The sequence below is a fragment of the Phocoena sinus genome, chromosome 3, assembly GCF_008692025.1.
Source record: "Phocoena sinus isolate mPhoSin1 chromosome 3, mPhoSin1.pri, whole genome shotgun sequence".
Taxonomy (NCBI): Eukaryota; Metazoa; Chordata; class Mammalia; order Artiodactyla; family Phocoenidae; genus Phocoena; species Phocoena sinus.
Window position 1 is genome coordinate 133399110 of NC_045765.1, and position 12721 is coordinate 133411830.

Below are 12721 nucleotides of genomic sequence, written 5' to 3' on the forward strand. Positions count from 1 at the left end.
GATTACCTTCATTCCTTAATGCATCTTTTAAAGACAATGAGTGCGATTACAATGTTGTGTACTTACGTGCACACTAGAAATCAAAACCCTCTGACCACAGTCCCATGAGGTTCACATGTCTTTAGCTTGGTACAGCTCTTAGAATTTTTCAAATGGCCTTTGCCTGAACTTAAAAAAAAATAATAATGTACATTTTAAAGGAAACAAATCCCACATGTTTTGGTTTATTTATGCTTGTTTATCCAACTTTTGATTTGAAGAAGTCTTGCGGTGTCTGAAAAATCTTGGGGGATTTTCAAATGAGGGTTTATATTAATTATCCCCTACAAAATAGGAAGTTAGGTTTGGTCGTGGGTAAATGATAACAAAATCCCGCATGTTTTAGTTAGCCTTCAAACCTCAGATTTGTCGGTTTGGGGAGGGTGTCAAACTTGGCAAGGGGTATTCTTTCATTCATGGGACTAATAATTAATTAGTCCATTAATTAATGGACTAATTAATTATTTTCAAAAGAGAAAGGGCAGTGCTGAAAGATTTACAGTAAAACATTTAATTGTGAATTATTATGCTAACTAGGGACCACATATACTGTTGAGACTCTTTACAAAGGAATAACTGTAGCTGGCCAAGCCTGCCACCAGTTGTCCTTTTGAAGATGCTGCAGTGAACTGGCAAAACTACAAGCTCATGCCAACTCACTTTAGGATAACATCTGAAGCCTTCCAGGACTTTGTGGGGTAGTGCACCTAGATAGGCATTGCTAGTGTAGTGCTGACAGGGTACCTGGGAGAGTTATAGTAATCCCCGAGGCCTGATTATAAATAAGTAGCTGTGTCCTTGATATGTCTTCCAATGTCTGGCCATAGGCTGTTGAAAGTACTTGCCTTTATTTATCCCCATATCCCCTTTTGATAAATCCATTCACTGGCAAACAGTGGTGCTGTGCCTTTAATACTGAAATCTCCTACCTGTTTAATGAACATTCTTCATTATGCCATTGTGAGTGCTAACTTAAATGCTGAAAGTATAATTGTCTAATATACTATCTGATCTATAATAAGCTCTCAACAGACTTTAGGATAATGTTGGTTCTCTTCTATTCCCTTCTTTGTGTTTATTTATACTTAAAAATAAGTTGGAATTTTCCAGACTTCCATTCTAGTCCAGTCCACTGTGTTAGTTTCTTCCTTTAATTATAAATTCCATTTTATAACAATTGCAAATTCCAAACAGTGCATTTCAGGGAAGTTATTACAGTTCATTCGAGAATAAAACCATTGGTATTTTCCCTCATGTCACCATTTGTAGCATGCTACAGCTTCTCAAAATACCCTGCCTTGTCAAGCCTTCTTACTTAATTAAATCTTCCTGTAAATTTCTTGAAACCAAATAGCAGCTATTGAGGTGGTAATAATTATTTTATATTCAGTAGTCTTGGACATGAATACTGAAATAATCAACATTCTTTGATAGTGCAAAATAAGGACAATAAGTTTAATGGAGAAGTGTCCTCTTTCTTTTTTCATAACGAACCCTCAGCTTTGTTTATCATCTCCTATCTTCTGGGGCTCAAGGAGGAACAGATCTACTGCTGTCCTGTCCAACCAGAGGCCTGAGCCTTAGAGGCATTTAGCCCAACCAGAATCCAGAACTTGGACCAAATTCATTCCTAAATATTATTCTCGTAGCAGGATCCTCATTGCATACCTTAGACCTGGGAAAGCAGGGGCCCTGTGCCTTAGGGAGCCCATGCACTTGTCAAAATGTTCTAGGTCTCCTGACAATGCCTGGGACCAGCTGGATCCAGCAGTGCCATCAGGGAGGGGTTCCCTGAGCCTGGCTAGGGACATGCTGTGTTCTTCTCTCCTCTGTAGCACTCTGTATGACCCTCTACCACAGCATGGGCAGGGACAGAATGTCACTCTGGAATCACGGGGTAGACTCCAGTAAGGGAAATAAAGGGACAGTGGATGTGAGGGTCTGGGGATAGGAAAGCTGTAGAAAGACCCATTTTAGCCTGATTCCACTGAGAAAATGGACTTTCAGGTGAATGGTAGGGAACAGTTTTTCTTAGCGCAGTGGCAGATGTTGGTCCTGTCCTGACCTAGTGTTCCGAGACTGTCAGGGGCACTGATAGACTTTAAAAGAAAAGCCGAGAGCTCATCCCAAGGAGCTGTGAACTTTGGGCCTGGAGAGGAATTCCTATCTCCTGAAAAACCTCTATAAAATATTCCACTCTAGCACTTGTAGTACAGTCTTTGCAAAGAATCCAGTATCAATCACAGCACTCCAGGGCCAAGTTCCAGGGATATATTCACTGGTGAAGACAGAAATTCACTCCCTTGAAGGTTGTTATCTTCTGACAAAAACATTTACTCATCACCCTGCAGGTAACCCAGTGTTTTGTTGAGGACAATCCAACCACCCCTTTGCCCTTAGGAAACCTCACGCCCACCTTGAGAAATCTTGCTGATGGGTGATAATGGTCCATCTCAGCTGAATCTCTTCTGGGTCATGATTGAATTTCTATGTTTTTCTTTTAGTAATTGCACTTACAATTTGAGGATGCTTATTTAAATATAAAACTATCTAAAGACTTTATTGCTATGCAATATTTCTATCCTCTCTCAATCATGATAAGATCTCTTACAGGTTTTAATTACTCATTAAATAGCCCTCCACCCCTGTCACGTCATTATATTTGTTTTGAATTTTATGCTTTTTAAAAAACATTTAAAATGTTTTTCATAGTCAATTAATTTGATTAACATATTTTTATCAGTTTTTCACATTTTTTTGCCCTTCCTCCAGATTCATTTGTCTGCCAGCTAAAACACATCATGAATAAGAACTGTGGGTAGTATGTGTAAGTGTTAGTACAAGTGTGTTTGTGAATGGGAGTGAGTGTATATAAGCATGGCTGTGTGAGTGGGGTTTGTGCGTGTAAGCGTGTGCATGTGTGGGTGTGTGGGTAGACTACGTGAAAATATCTTTATTTTGCTCTTAGTCTTGTATGACTTTTAGGCTGGGCAAAAAATTATGGGTTGGCACTTATTTTCCCTTGCCTACTTAAAGGTTTTACCTCATTTCCTCTGGCCTCTATAATGCTGATAAATAATCTACTCTTAGATTTACTGTCATTACCTGTAAGTAATCACTCTTTTTCTCTGCTGGATTTTTTTTTTTTTTAACGGTACACGGGCCTCTCACTGTTGTGGCCTCTCCCGTTGCGGAGCACAGGCCCCGGACGCGCAGGCTCAGCGGCCATGGCTCACGGGCCCAGCCGCTCCGCGGCATGTGGGATCTTCCTGGACCAGGGCATGAACCTGTGTCCCCTGCATAGGCAGATGGACTCTCAACCACTGCGCCACCAGGGAAGCCCTCTCTGCTGGCTTTTAAGATCATCTCTCTCTGTCAATTGTTATAATGTTTTCAAGTGTAGATTTATTTTTATTTAATCCTCTTGATTCTTGGAATCCCTTAAACCTGAGAACCTAGTCCTTCTGTATGTCTGGAAACTTCTCATTAATTATTTCTTTAAGTACTGCATCTCCACTAGTTACTTTCCTTCTTAAGAACTCCTATTTTGTAAATGTTGGAGCCTTTCAGTCTAGATTCTTAACTATGTTTTTCTATTTATCTTTGTTTCTTCATGCTGGAATTCGTCAGTTTTATGTGTTAGCTCATTAATTCATTCTTGGGTTGGTTTGTCTAGAGATTATCCCATCTATTGCATTTTCAAATTCATTACTGTATTTTATATTTTCAAGGTTTATAATTAGCATATCTATCTATCTATCTATCTCTGGTCTAGATGTGTTAGTGTTTGTTTTTGCTCAACAATTTTTCTATTCTATTTAAATGAAAATTGTCTTCAGTTATATCTTTCACATCCTTGATGTTTTAAGAAAGTCTTTATCAGACTGTTTTATGAAATAAATATCATATGGAAAAGCTCCACTAACCGATTACTGATTTTATTTTTTAGTATTAGATCATGTTTTTATTATTGATCATGTTTTTTAGTATTAGATTTTCTTCATATGTTTTGGAATTTTTTTGGAATTTTTGATGCTACTTTATTTCTCTCTCTGTTTCTGTCTTTCTCTATTTCTCTGTCTTTCAGTCTCTCTGATTCTCTCTCTGTCTTTGTCTCACACACACACAGACACACACACACATCCCTCTTATACTCATACATGCACTCCTTCCCCCTGCCCCTGTATACACACACTGCTCATCCCTCTTGGTCCAGGTTTTGTAGTTGCCTCTGTACCTCTTGAATCTCCAATATAGGGCTAGATTTTATAATCACAGTTTGAAGTTACTGCCTCTGTGGACTGGTTGGAAATATGACAAATCTATGTTGAAGCCTGAAGGCAGCTTGACTCAGTTTTAGAGAATGAAAATGTTTTTTTCCCCCAATGCCTTCTTGAACCCACAATTTCTATATGTTCTTAGCTCTAATCAGCAAGCTGATAGATCTTAGAGTTCCCCTACTTCTTTTTGCGAGTGGGGGAGTTTCACCAAATCCATGATTCTAAGCAGAAAGTGAAACTCAAGTCCTCCCCCATGATGAAACGACTACATTTTTTTGTTGTTGTATTTTTCTTTGTTTTTTTTTAACATCTTTATTGGAGTATAATTACTTTACAATGGTGTGTTAGTTTCTGCTTTATAACAAAGTGAATCAGCTCTACACATACATATATCCCCATATCTCCTCCCTCCTGTGTCTCCCTCCCACCCTCCCTATCCCACCCCTGTAAGTGGTCACAAAGCACCGAGCTGATCTCCCTGTGCTATGCGGCTGCTTCCCACTAGCTATCTGTTTTACATTTGGTAATGTATATATGTCAGTGCCACTCTCTCACTTCGTCCCAGCTTACCCTTGCCCCTCCCTGTGTCCTCAAGTCCATTCTCTATATCTGCATCTTTATTCCTGTCCTGCCCCTAGGTTCTTCAGAGGCATTTTTTTTTAAGATTCCATATGTATGTGTTAGCATATGGTATTTGTTTTTCTATTTCTGACTTACTTCACTCTGTATGACAGACTCTAGGTCCATCCAGCTCACTACAAATAACTCAATTTCATTTCTTTTTATGGCTGAGTAATATTCCATTGTATATGTGTGCCACGTCTTCTTTATCCATTCATCTGTTGATGGACACTAGGTTGCTTCCATGTCCTGGCTATTGTAAATGGAGCTGCAATGAACATTGTGGTACATGACTCTTTTTGAATTATGGTTTTCTCAGGGTATATGCGCAGTAGTGGGATTGCTGGGTCTTATGGTAGTTCTATTTTTCGTTTTTTAAGGAACCTCCATACTGTTCTCCATAGTGGCTCTAACAATTTACATTCCCACCAGCAGTGCAAGAGTGTTCCCTTTTCTCCACACCCTCTCCAGCATTTATTGTTTGTAGATTTTTTGATGATGGCCCTTCTGACTGGTGTGAGATGATACCTCGTTGTAGTTTTGATTTGCATTTCTCTAATGATTAGTGATGTTGAGCATCCTTTCATGTGTTTGTTGGCAATCTGTATATCTTCTTTGGAGAAATGTCTATTTAGGTCTTCTGCCCATTTTTGGATTGGGTTGTTTGTTTTTTTGATATTGAACTGCATGAGCTGCTTGTAAATTTTGGAGGTTAATTCTTTGTCAATGGCTTCATTTGCAAATATTTTCTCCCATTCTGAGGGTTGTCTTTTGATCTTGTTTATGCTTTCCTTTGCTGTGCAAAAGCTTTTAAGTTTCATTAGGTCCCATTTGTTTATTGTTGTTTTTATTTCCATTTCTCTAGGAGGTGGGTCGAAAAGGATCTTGCTGTGGTATGTGTCAAAGAGTGTTCTGCTTATGTTTTCCTCTAAGAGTTTGATAGTATTTGGCCTTACATTTAGGTCTTTAATCCATTTTGAGTTTATTTTTGTATATGGTGTTAGGGAGTGTTCTAATTTCATTCTTTTACATGTAGCTGTCCAGTTTTCCCAGCACCACTTATTGAAGAAGCTGTCTTTTCTCCATTGTATATTCTTGCCTTGAAAGGACTACTTTTAATGAGCTCTGGCCCAGCATTGCTATATCATTTGTCACAACTACAAAACTCAGAAAATTGTGATTTCAGCCTCTACTTGCCACTCTTTGTTTCTGTTCTATTTCTCATCCACATAGATATCTATCTTATATCTGAGTCCAGTTGTGGTATGTGTGTGTGTGTTTAACATTTTATCCATCATTTCTATGTGTTGGAAAGATTTTTGAAGCATAAATTCTCAGCATCATGTTAGCCTGAAAGCCTCTTTCTTTTTTCAAGCTTCTTGAAAAAGCAGTCCATTTTCAGCATCTCTATTTCTTCCTCAGCAATTAAGTCCTTCACTTGTAATCAGGTATCTGCTCGCACACATCAATGAAATTGCTCTTGCCAAAGTCACAGAGGACACCCAGTATCTCTCCATATTATCTGTTTGATTGTTGTCAGAAATTTCCCTTGCTTTCCTGCTTATTCTTTTTTTTTTTTTTTTGCGGTACGCAGGCCTCTCACTGTTGTGGCCTCTCCCGTTGCGGAGCACAGGATCTGGACACGCAGGCTCAGCGGCCACGGCTCACGGGCCCAGCTGCTCTGCGGCATGTGGGATCTTCCCGGACCGGGGCACGAACCCATGTCCCCTGCATCGGCAGGTGGACTCTCAACCACTGCGCCACCAGGGAAGCCCCCTGCTTATTCTTATAATAAACTCTCCTATAGAACCCAAGGGAACTTCTGTTCTTTGCCACCTAAAAATCCTAGTGAACATAGAACTGTAAAAATTGGTCTTCCTAATATTTAAAAGAAAGTCCAGTCATGTTTCTCACTTGCCTAAAATGCTTTAGTGAGCCCTGTCTCATACCTCTGAGATAAAAGCTAAAATTGCTCAGCCTGACAAGCCTCATGTTCTGCACACTCCTTCTTCTTTTGCCCTCTATCACATGTTCCTCTAAACCCCATCTCAGATTTTATACCCCAGCATCAAGCACACGTGCCTTCATCTCTTTGCACACAGTACTGTACCCCTTGCCTGCAATGTCCTTCTCTTTTTCCCTAGTTCTCCTGGCAAACTCCTAATCTAATTCCAACAGCCAGGTAAAGAATCCTAATGTATTCCTTTATGAATACTTTGCCTACATATATTCAACAATATTTAAGAGTTACTAATTTATAGTATCAACACATTATCTATGTGTTGAGAATTTAAAGTGGGCAGGAACAGACATGCTCCATGCTCAAATATTTAAAACTTAACATATTAATGGTGGAGAGAGGGATTAATCAGATGCTCACTGGATAAATGGAAAATTGCATTCGTGATAGAACTTCTATCAAAGATAAAGTTGTGGTACTATCTGAGCCTGTAATTAGGAAATTTGACGTTGAGGAGGAGATTTCCTTGACATTTCTACAGAACTAAACACTCCTTTCTCTGATATTGTGTTCAGGATTCTGTTGTTAAAATTATCAAAATGATTTTAACTTTATTTGCTTATATGTCTGTCTTCACCCCTAAACTGTGAGGTGATTACTCATTTCTGTATCTCTCTCTTAATCAGATTATGTGGCAGATAGTAGGAATATATTAAATATGAAAAATGAGGAACTATTTTCTGATTGAGTTAAAGTGTAACTTTAGTCATGGATTATAGGGAAATTTATAGAGAAATCATTTTTTATTCCTGTTATTTACTTTCTCAAGAACAAGACATTCAGTGTTTAGTTGCTTTGCAGAAAACAGTACCATTCTCTAATAATTATAAGCTTTTTAGCATTCTTTCTTATAAGTCACACACTATTCTAGCAGTTACTTGCTAGCTTTGAGGTTGGAAAATGAGGGAAAAGCATTCACTAGTCTAATTATTAATTATTTCAAAGGTCAGAGCATAAGAGCACAAACTACACTAGTGCCTTTCAGAGAATGGAAAGGAATGAACATCTATTTGATGAAATAAATATTGTAATGAGGAGAGCAAAAATAGCCGAACGACTATATCAAACATTTCTGGAACAAACAAGAATGATAAGGAAGTGTTAAATAAGTCTTCTATGATTTTCTGATCCTGTATATTTTAAGATATTGTAACACATAAAACTGATCAGAGAATGGATTCTACATTGATATTAATTCACTTCTTCACACTGAAATTCAGTACACTGAGCACAGTCCATACAGAGACAAGACTGTTTCCATACAGTCTAACTCCCCCACCAACACTTTTAGAAAACTAGGTTAAAGATAGAAGTTGTACTCTGAGTTTTTTGGTTTTTTTTTTTTGCGGTACGCGGGCCTCTCACTGTTGTGAACTCTCCCGTTGCGGAGCACAGGCTCCGGACGCTCAGGCTCAGCGGCCATGGCTCACAGGTCCAGCCGCTCCGCGGCATGTAGGATCTTCCCGGGCCGGGACACGAACCCGTGTCCCACTGCATCGGCAGGCGGACTCTCAACCACTGTGCCAGCAGGGAAGCCCAACTCTGAGTTTTGACTCATGCTCCCTTCCTAGTGATCTTCTATTGAATGCTTCTTTAGGCAGCTGCTTCACAGGCTGTAAAATCCAGTGCTGGGACCTGTGGCAACCACAGACAGGTTAACAGTTTGCATGGTCTACATTTACACGTCTGGGTATGTCTGGCCTCAAGATGTCCCAAGAGTTTTCTCTGACGCTTTATTATTCTCTGACTTTGTTTTTACGTGGACATGTTAAGATCTTGATAAACTCCCAAAGAGGTTAATTATTGTTATTTTCTCTTTTGGTTATAGCCATCCTAGTGGGTGTAAAGTAGTATCTAATTGCAGTTTTGGTTAGCAAGCTCCTAATGACTAATGATGGTGAACATATTGTGCTTATTGGTCACTTGTATATCTTCTTTGGAGAAATGTCTATTTAAATCTTTTGCCCATTTTAATATTGGATTATTTATCATTTTACTGTTGAGTTGTGAGAATTCTTTATATATTCTGGATATTAGACGCTTATCATATATATTATTTTCAATTATTTTCTCCCATTCTGTGAGTTGTCTTTTCACTTTCTTGATAGTGTCTTTTGAAGCACAAAAATTTATAATTTTGATGAAGACTGATTTATCTATTTTCATTTGGTTGTTGGGTTTTTGGTGTCATGTCTAAGAAACTGCTAATCCAAGGTCACATATTGGACCTTGCCTTTCCACATTAGTTTTAGGATCAGCTTGCTTGTTTCTGCAAGAAAAGCAGTTGGAATTTTGATATAGATTTATTGAATTTATAGATCAATTTGGGAAGTACTGCCATCTTAGGAATATAAAGTCTTCAACACTGGCTGTCTTTCCGGTTTTTAGATCTTCTTCCATTACTTTCAACCATGTTTTATAGTTTTTATTTCTATAATTCCTCTTTACCTTTGTCCATGTGGCCAACTTTGGAACCTGCTGCTACTTGTTTGGGGAATGTAATAATTATTCATTCATTGGAGTCATCAGTCTTCGGGTCTAGAAGTAGTGTTGGAAGAAGTGCAGGCGTTGAGGGGCTGAGCAGAGAAATGGTGAAAGGGAAAGGAAATTTCAGATAAAAACCAAGAGATAGGAAAAGGAATTCTACTTATGATTGAAATGACTGAAGTAGTTAATGAATAAATAATTCATGACAGCATCAACTACTTGAAATTAACTTTTTCTTGAACCAACAACTATGTCTTTTACAAAATCACTCTTGAGAATTAAATTCAATGATAATACTTCTATTGCTCAGATAATTTATTGAACCTCTTGTTTCAGAATTGCATTCAAGGAATGCTCTCATGGTGGTGGTATTTTCTGAAGATCATTACTACTTTATTAAAAGAAGTGAATGTAATTATAATATAATGATGTTACTTTCTTAATGGAAGTTGAAAATTATAGTGATAATCTATTGAGATATTAACTTGTGCTTAATTCTAGGGATATTTTTTCCTCCCCAATTCCCAGGGAGTAGGTAGGCTTTTTTGCTCTTTCATCTTAGGGGAGCTTTCATCAAGAAGAGACATTTGGTCTATTAGTTTTGGTTCTCAAGTATGCATACCATCTTCCGGGCTGGCTCCGGCCTAACAGTCACAATCAGATACATCTGTTTATCCAGCCGTCCACCCTTCTGTGCAGTCTGCCTCTTTGCAAGGTAGATTTGGGGAGGTATAATGAAATGTACAAAGGCTATACTTAGAATCAAAGTAGTAGGGAGAAAAAAACAGATTATTATTCTAGAAAACCTAGACTAGAAAAAGCTATAGATTGAATTGTGTCCCCCAAAATTCATATGTGGGAGTCCTAACCCCAGTACCTCAGAATATGACCTTATTTGGAAATAGGGCTGTTGCAGATATAATTAATATCAGGTCATACTGGAGTATAGTGGGCCCCTAATTTAATATGACTGGTATCCTTATAAAAAGGGTAAATTTGGACACAGACACTCACATAGTGAGTATAGAAAGAATGCCATGTGAATATGAAGGCAGAGATTAGGGTGATGCATCTACAAACCAAGGAACCACCAGAAGCCAGGGGAGAGGTCTGGAAGAGTCCTTCTCACTGTCCTCAGAAAGAACCAGCCCTGCCAAGTCCTTGATCTCAGACTTCAAGCCTCCACAACTGGGACAATAAATTTCTGTTGTTTAAGCCACCAATCTGTGACAGTTTGTTATGGCAACCCTAGCAAACTAATACATGATCTTAAACATAAAATTTGTTTTTCTACTTAGACGACCTCTCTTCTTTTTCAAAATTGTATTTTGAACTTGATTGGTTGTGTCGTGTATGACATAGACTTTTACACATTTTCTTAGCCATCCAAGTTGAATGATAAATACTATTTTTCCATATTTTAAAATATCAACCTGAATGGCATATATAGGATATGGAATTGCCCTCTCAGTTCATAAGCTGCACCCCGTTCATACACAAAGTGCTTACCAAGCAAATGAAATTCACAAATATACCACCTTGAACTTATTTTACTCATCTCCCTTTATTAGTGGTTTGACCTTGACTTCACCCTGGTTTTGATTCCTTAAAAATGGGAGAAAACTTGGCGTGGCTCCCAAATATATTTGGCCTTTTGCAATTTGTCTTCCTTAGAACTTCCTTCCTCTCTTCCCTCCCACCCACTCCAGTTAATTCAACAGTGGTTTATTAACTACCATTGCTGCAATCTCTGTACATTTTTTTCAACAACTACTTCTAAGGGATCCATGTTAAGTAGGCAGTGTGCTAGGCACTGGGAATATAGCAGTTCACAAGACACAAAATGGTCCTCGGAAAGAACCCTCGGGCACTGTGTTGAGGTTTACAAAAGAATCACAGTGTAACATTTTGTGGCCTCAAGTTTTGGGCTATCTTCTTTTTACTGTAAATAATTATAGTGGCTTTAATGATGCACCAATTAAGACATGATTATGTATCTCCTATATACATACCAATGAGATCACAACATCCTGGGTATGTAAAATTATGGAATCAAGGTTTCTTCCAGGCTAATAATCATAATATCCCGGCAACCCAAAGGACCTTCTCTTATTAAAAAAATTTTTATCCAAGTAATACATGCAGAGAATATAAGAAATCATAGAAAACTAAGTTTTCTTGCTGAAAAACTGTCCCTTCTCCTACCCTACTCTAACCCATGCTCCAGAGGCAACAACTTTCCACTCTTAGAACTTTTTCCCCCTGCTGCTTCTTCCATATTTATAAATAATATTCCTGATATTTCTTGATATATTCATTTTAGATATAATTTATTGAGTTCCTGTTGTCATAGTTAAAAATTTCATCCTTCCCAGCACCCCCTTGTCATCACCACATTCCAACATCCCTTCTCATCAGCCTGCCCTTAAAGTTCTACAGCACATTTTGGTTAAACAGGCATGTCAACACTGTTATGGTTATGTAAATAATAACCATTGCTATTCTAAGTTTCTTTCTCAGACAACTTTTGGCTTCTCCTATGATTAATAATTGCCTGTTTGAAAGATACCTCTGTTTAGTGTGTAGACTTTGAATAATCCCCCTGTTTTCAACCAGGTGTCTCCCCCAAAGCCTTGCCTGCCCTGATGCTTGGTGACCCTACCTCAGAGCCCCTCAAGGTTTCTGCTGAGTGAAATGACTCACTTGGCGGCGGGGGGGGGGGGGTGCGGTGCTTCTCCCATGCAGATACTGAAGTTGTCACTTCCTCTGCTTTACTCAGTCAGTGGTCAGACTTATATCTACTTAATAGCATCAATACTTTTTTCTTACATAGGAATTTTAAAAAGATTTGGGAAAGAAAAGAAATTTAATATGCATATTCAGAAGTCCAAAATTCCTCTCTTAATAAATCATTCATTTCTCTCTAGTGGACTCAAGACCAAGAGGCATCTCTGTCCAAGCCACCCCCAGTGTAGGCTCATTCATTCTCATCTCAAACATGTGATATAATAATTGACAATTTTCTTTCCTCAGCTTCTATCTCTCCCTCTCTTCCAACCTTTTCCATTTTACAAGTGGTTCTTAGATTGAAGGAAAAATGTAAAATGGTATAATCTTCTCAGTGGGTGAAGATTCTTACATATATGAATTGCACTCACTGTAATAGAAAATTAAAGTCAATAATCTAAATTCTAATAACTTCCCTCACCTCAGTACATCTATGACATATGAAATCGTTTCTGAATTGATAAAGCAGCACAAATTATACTAGGGA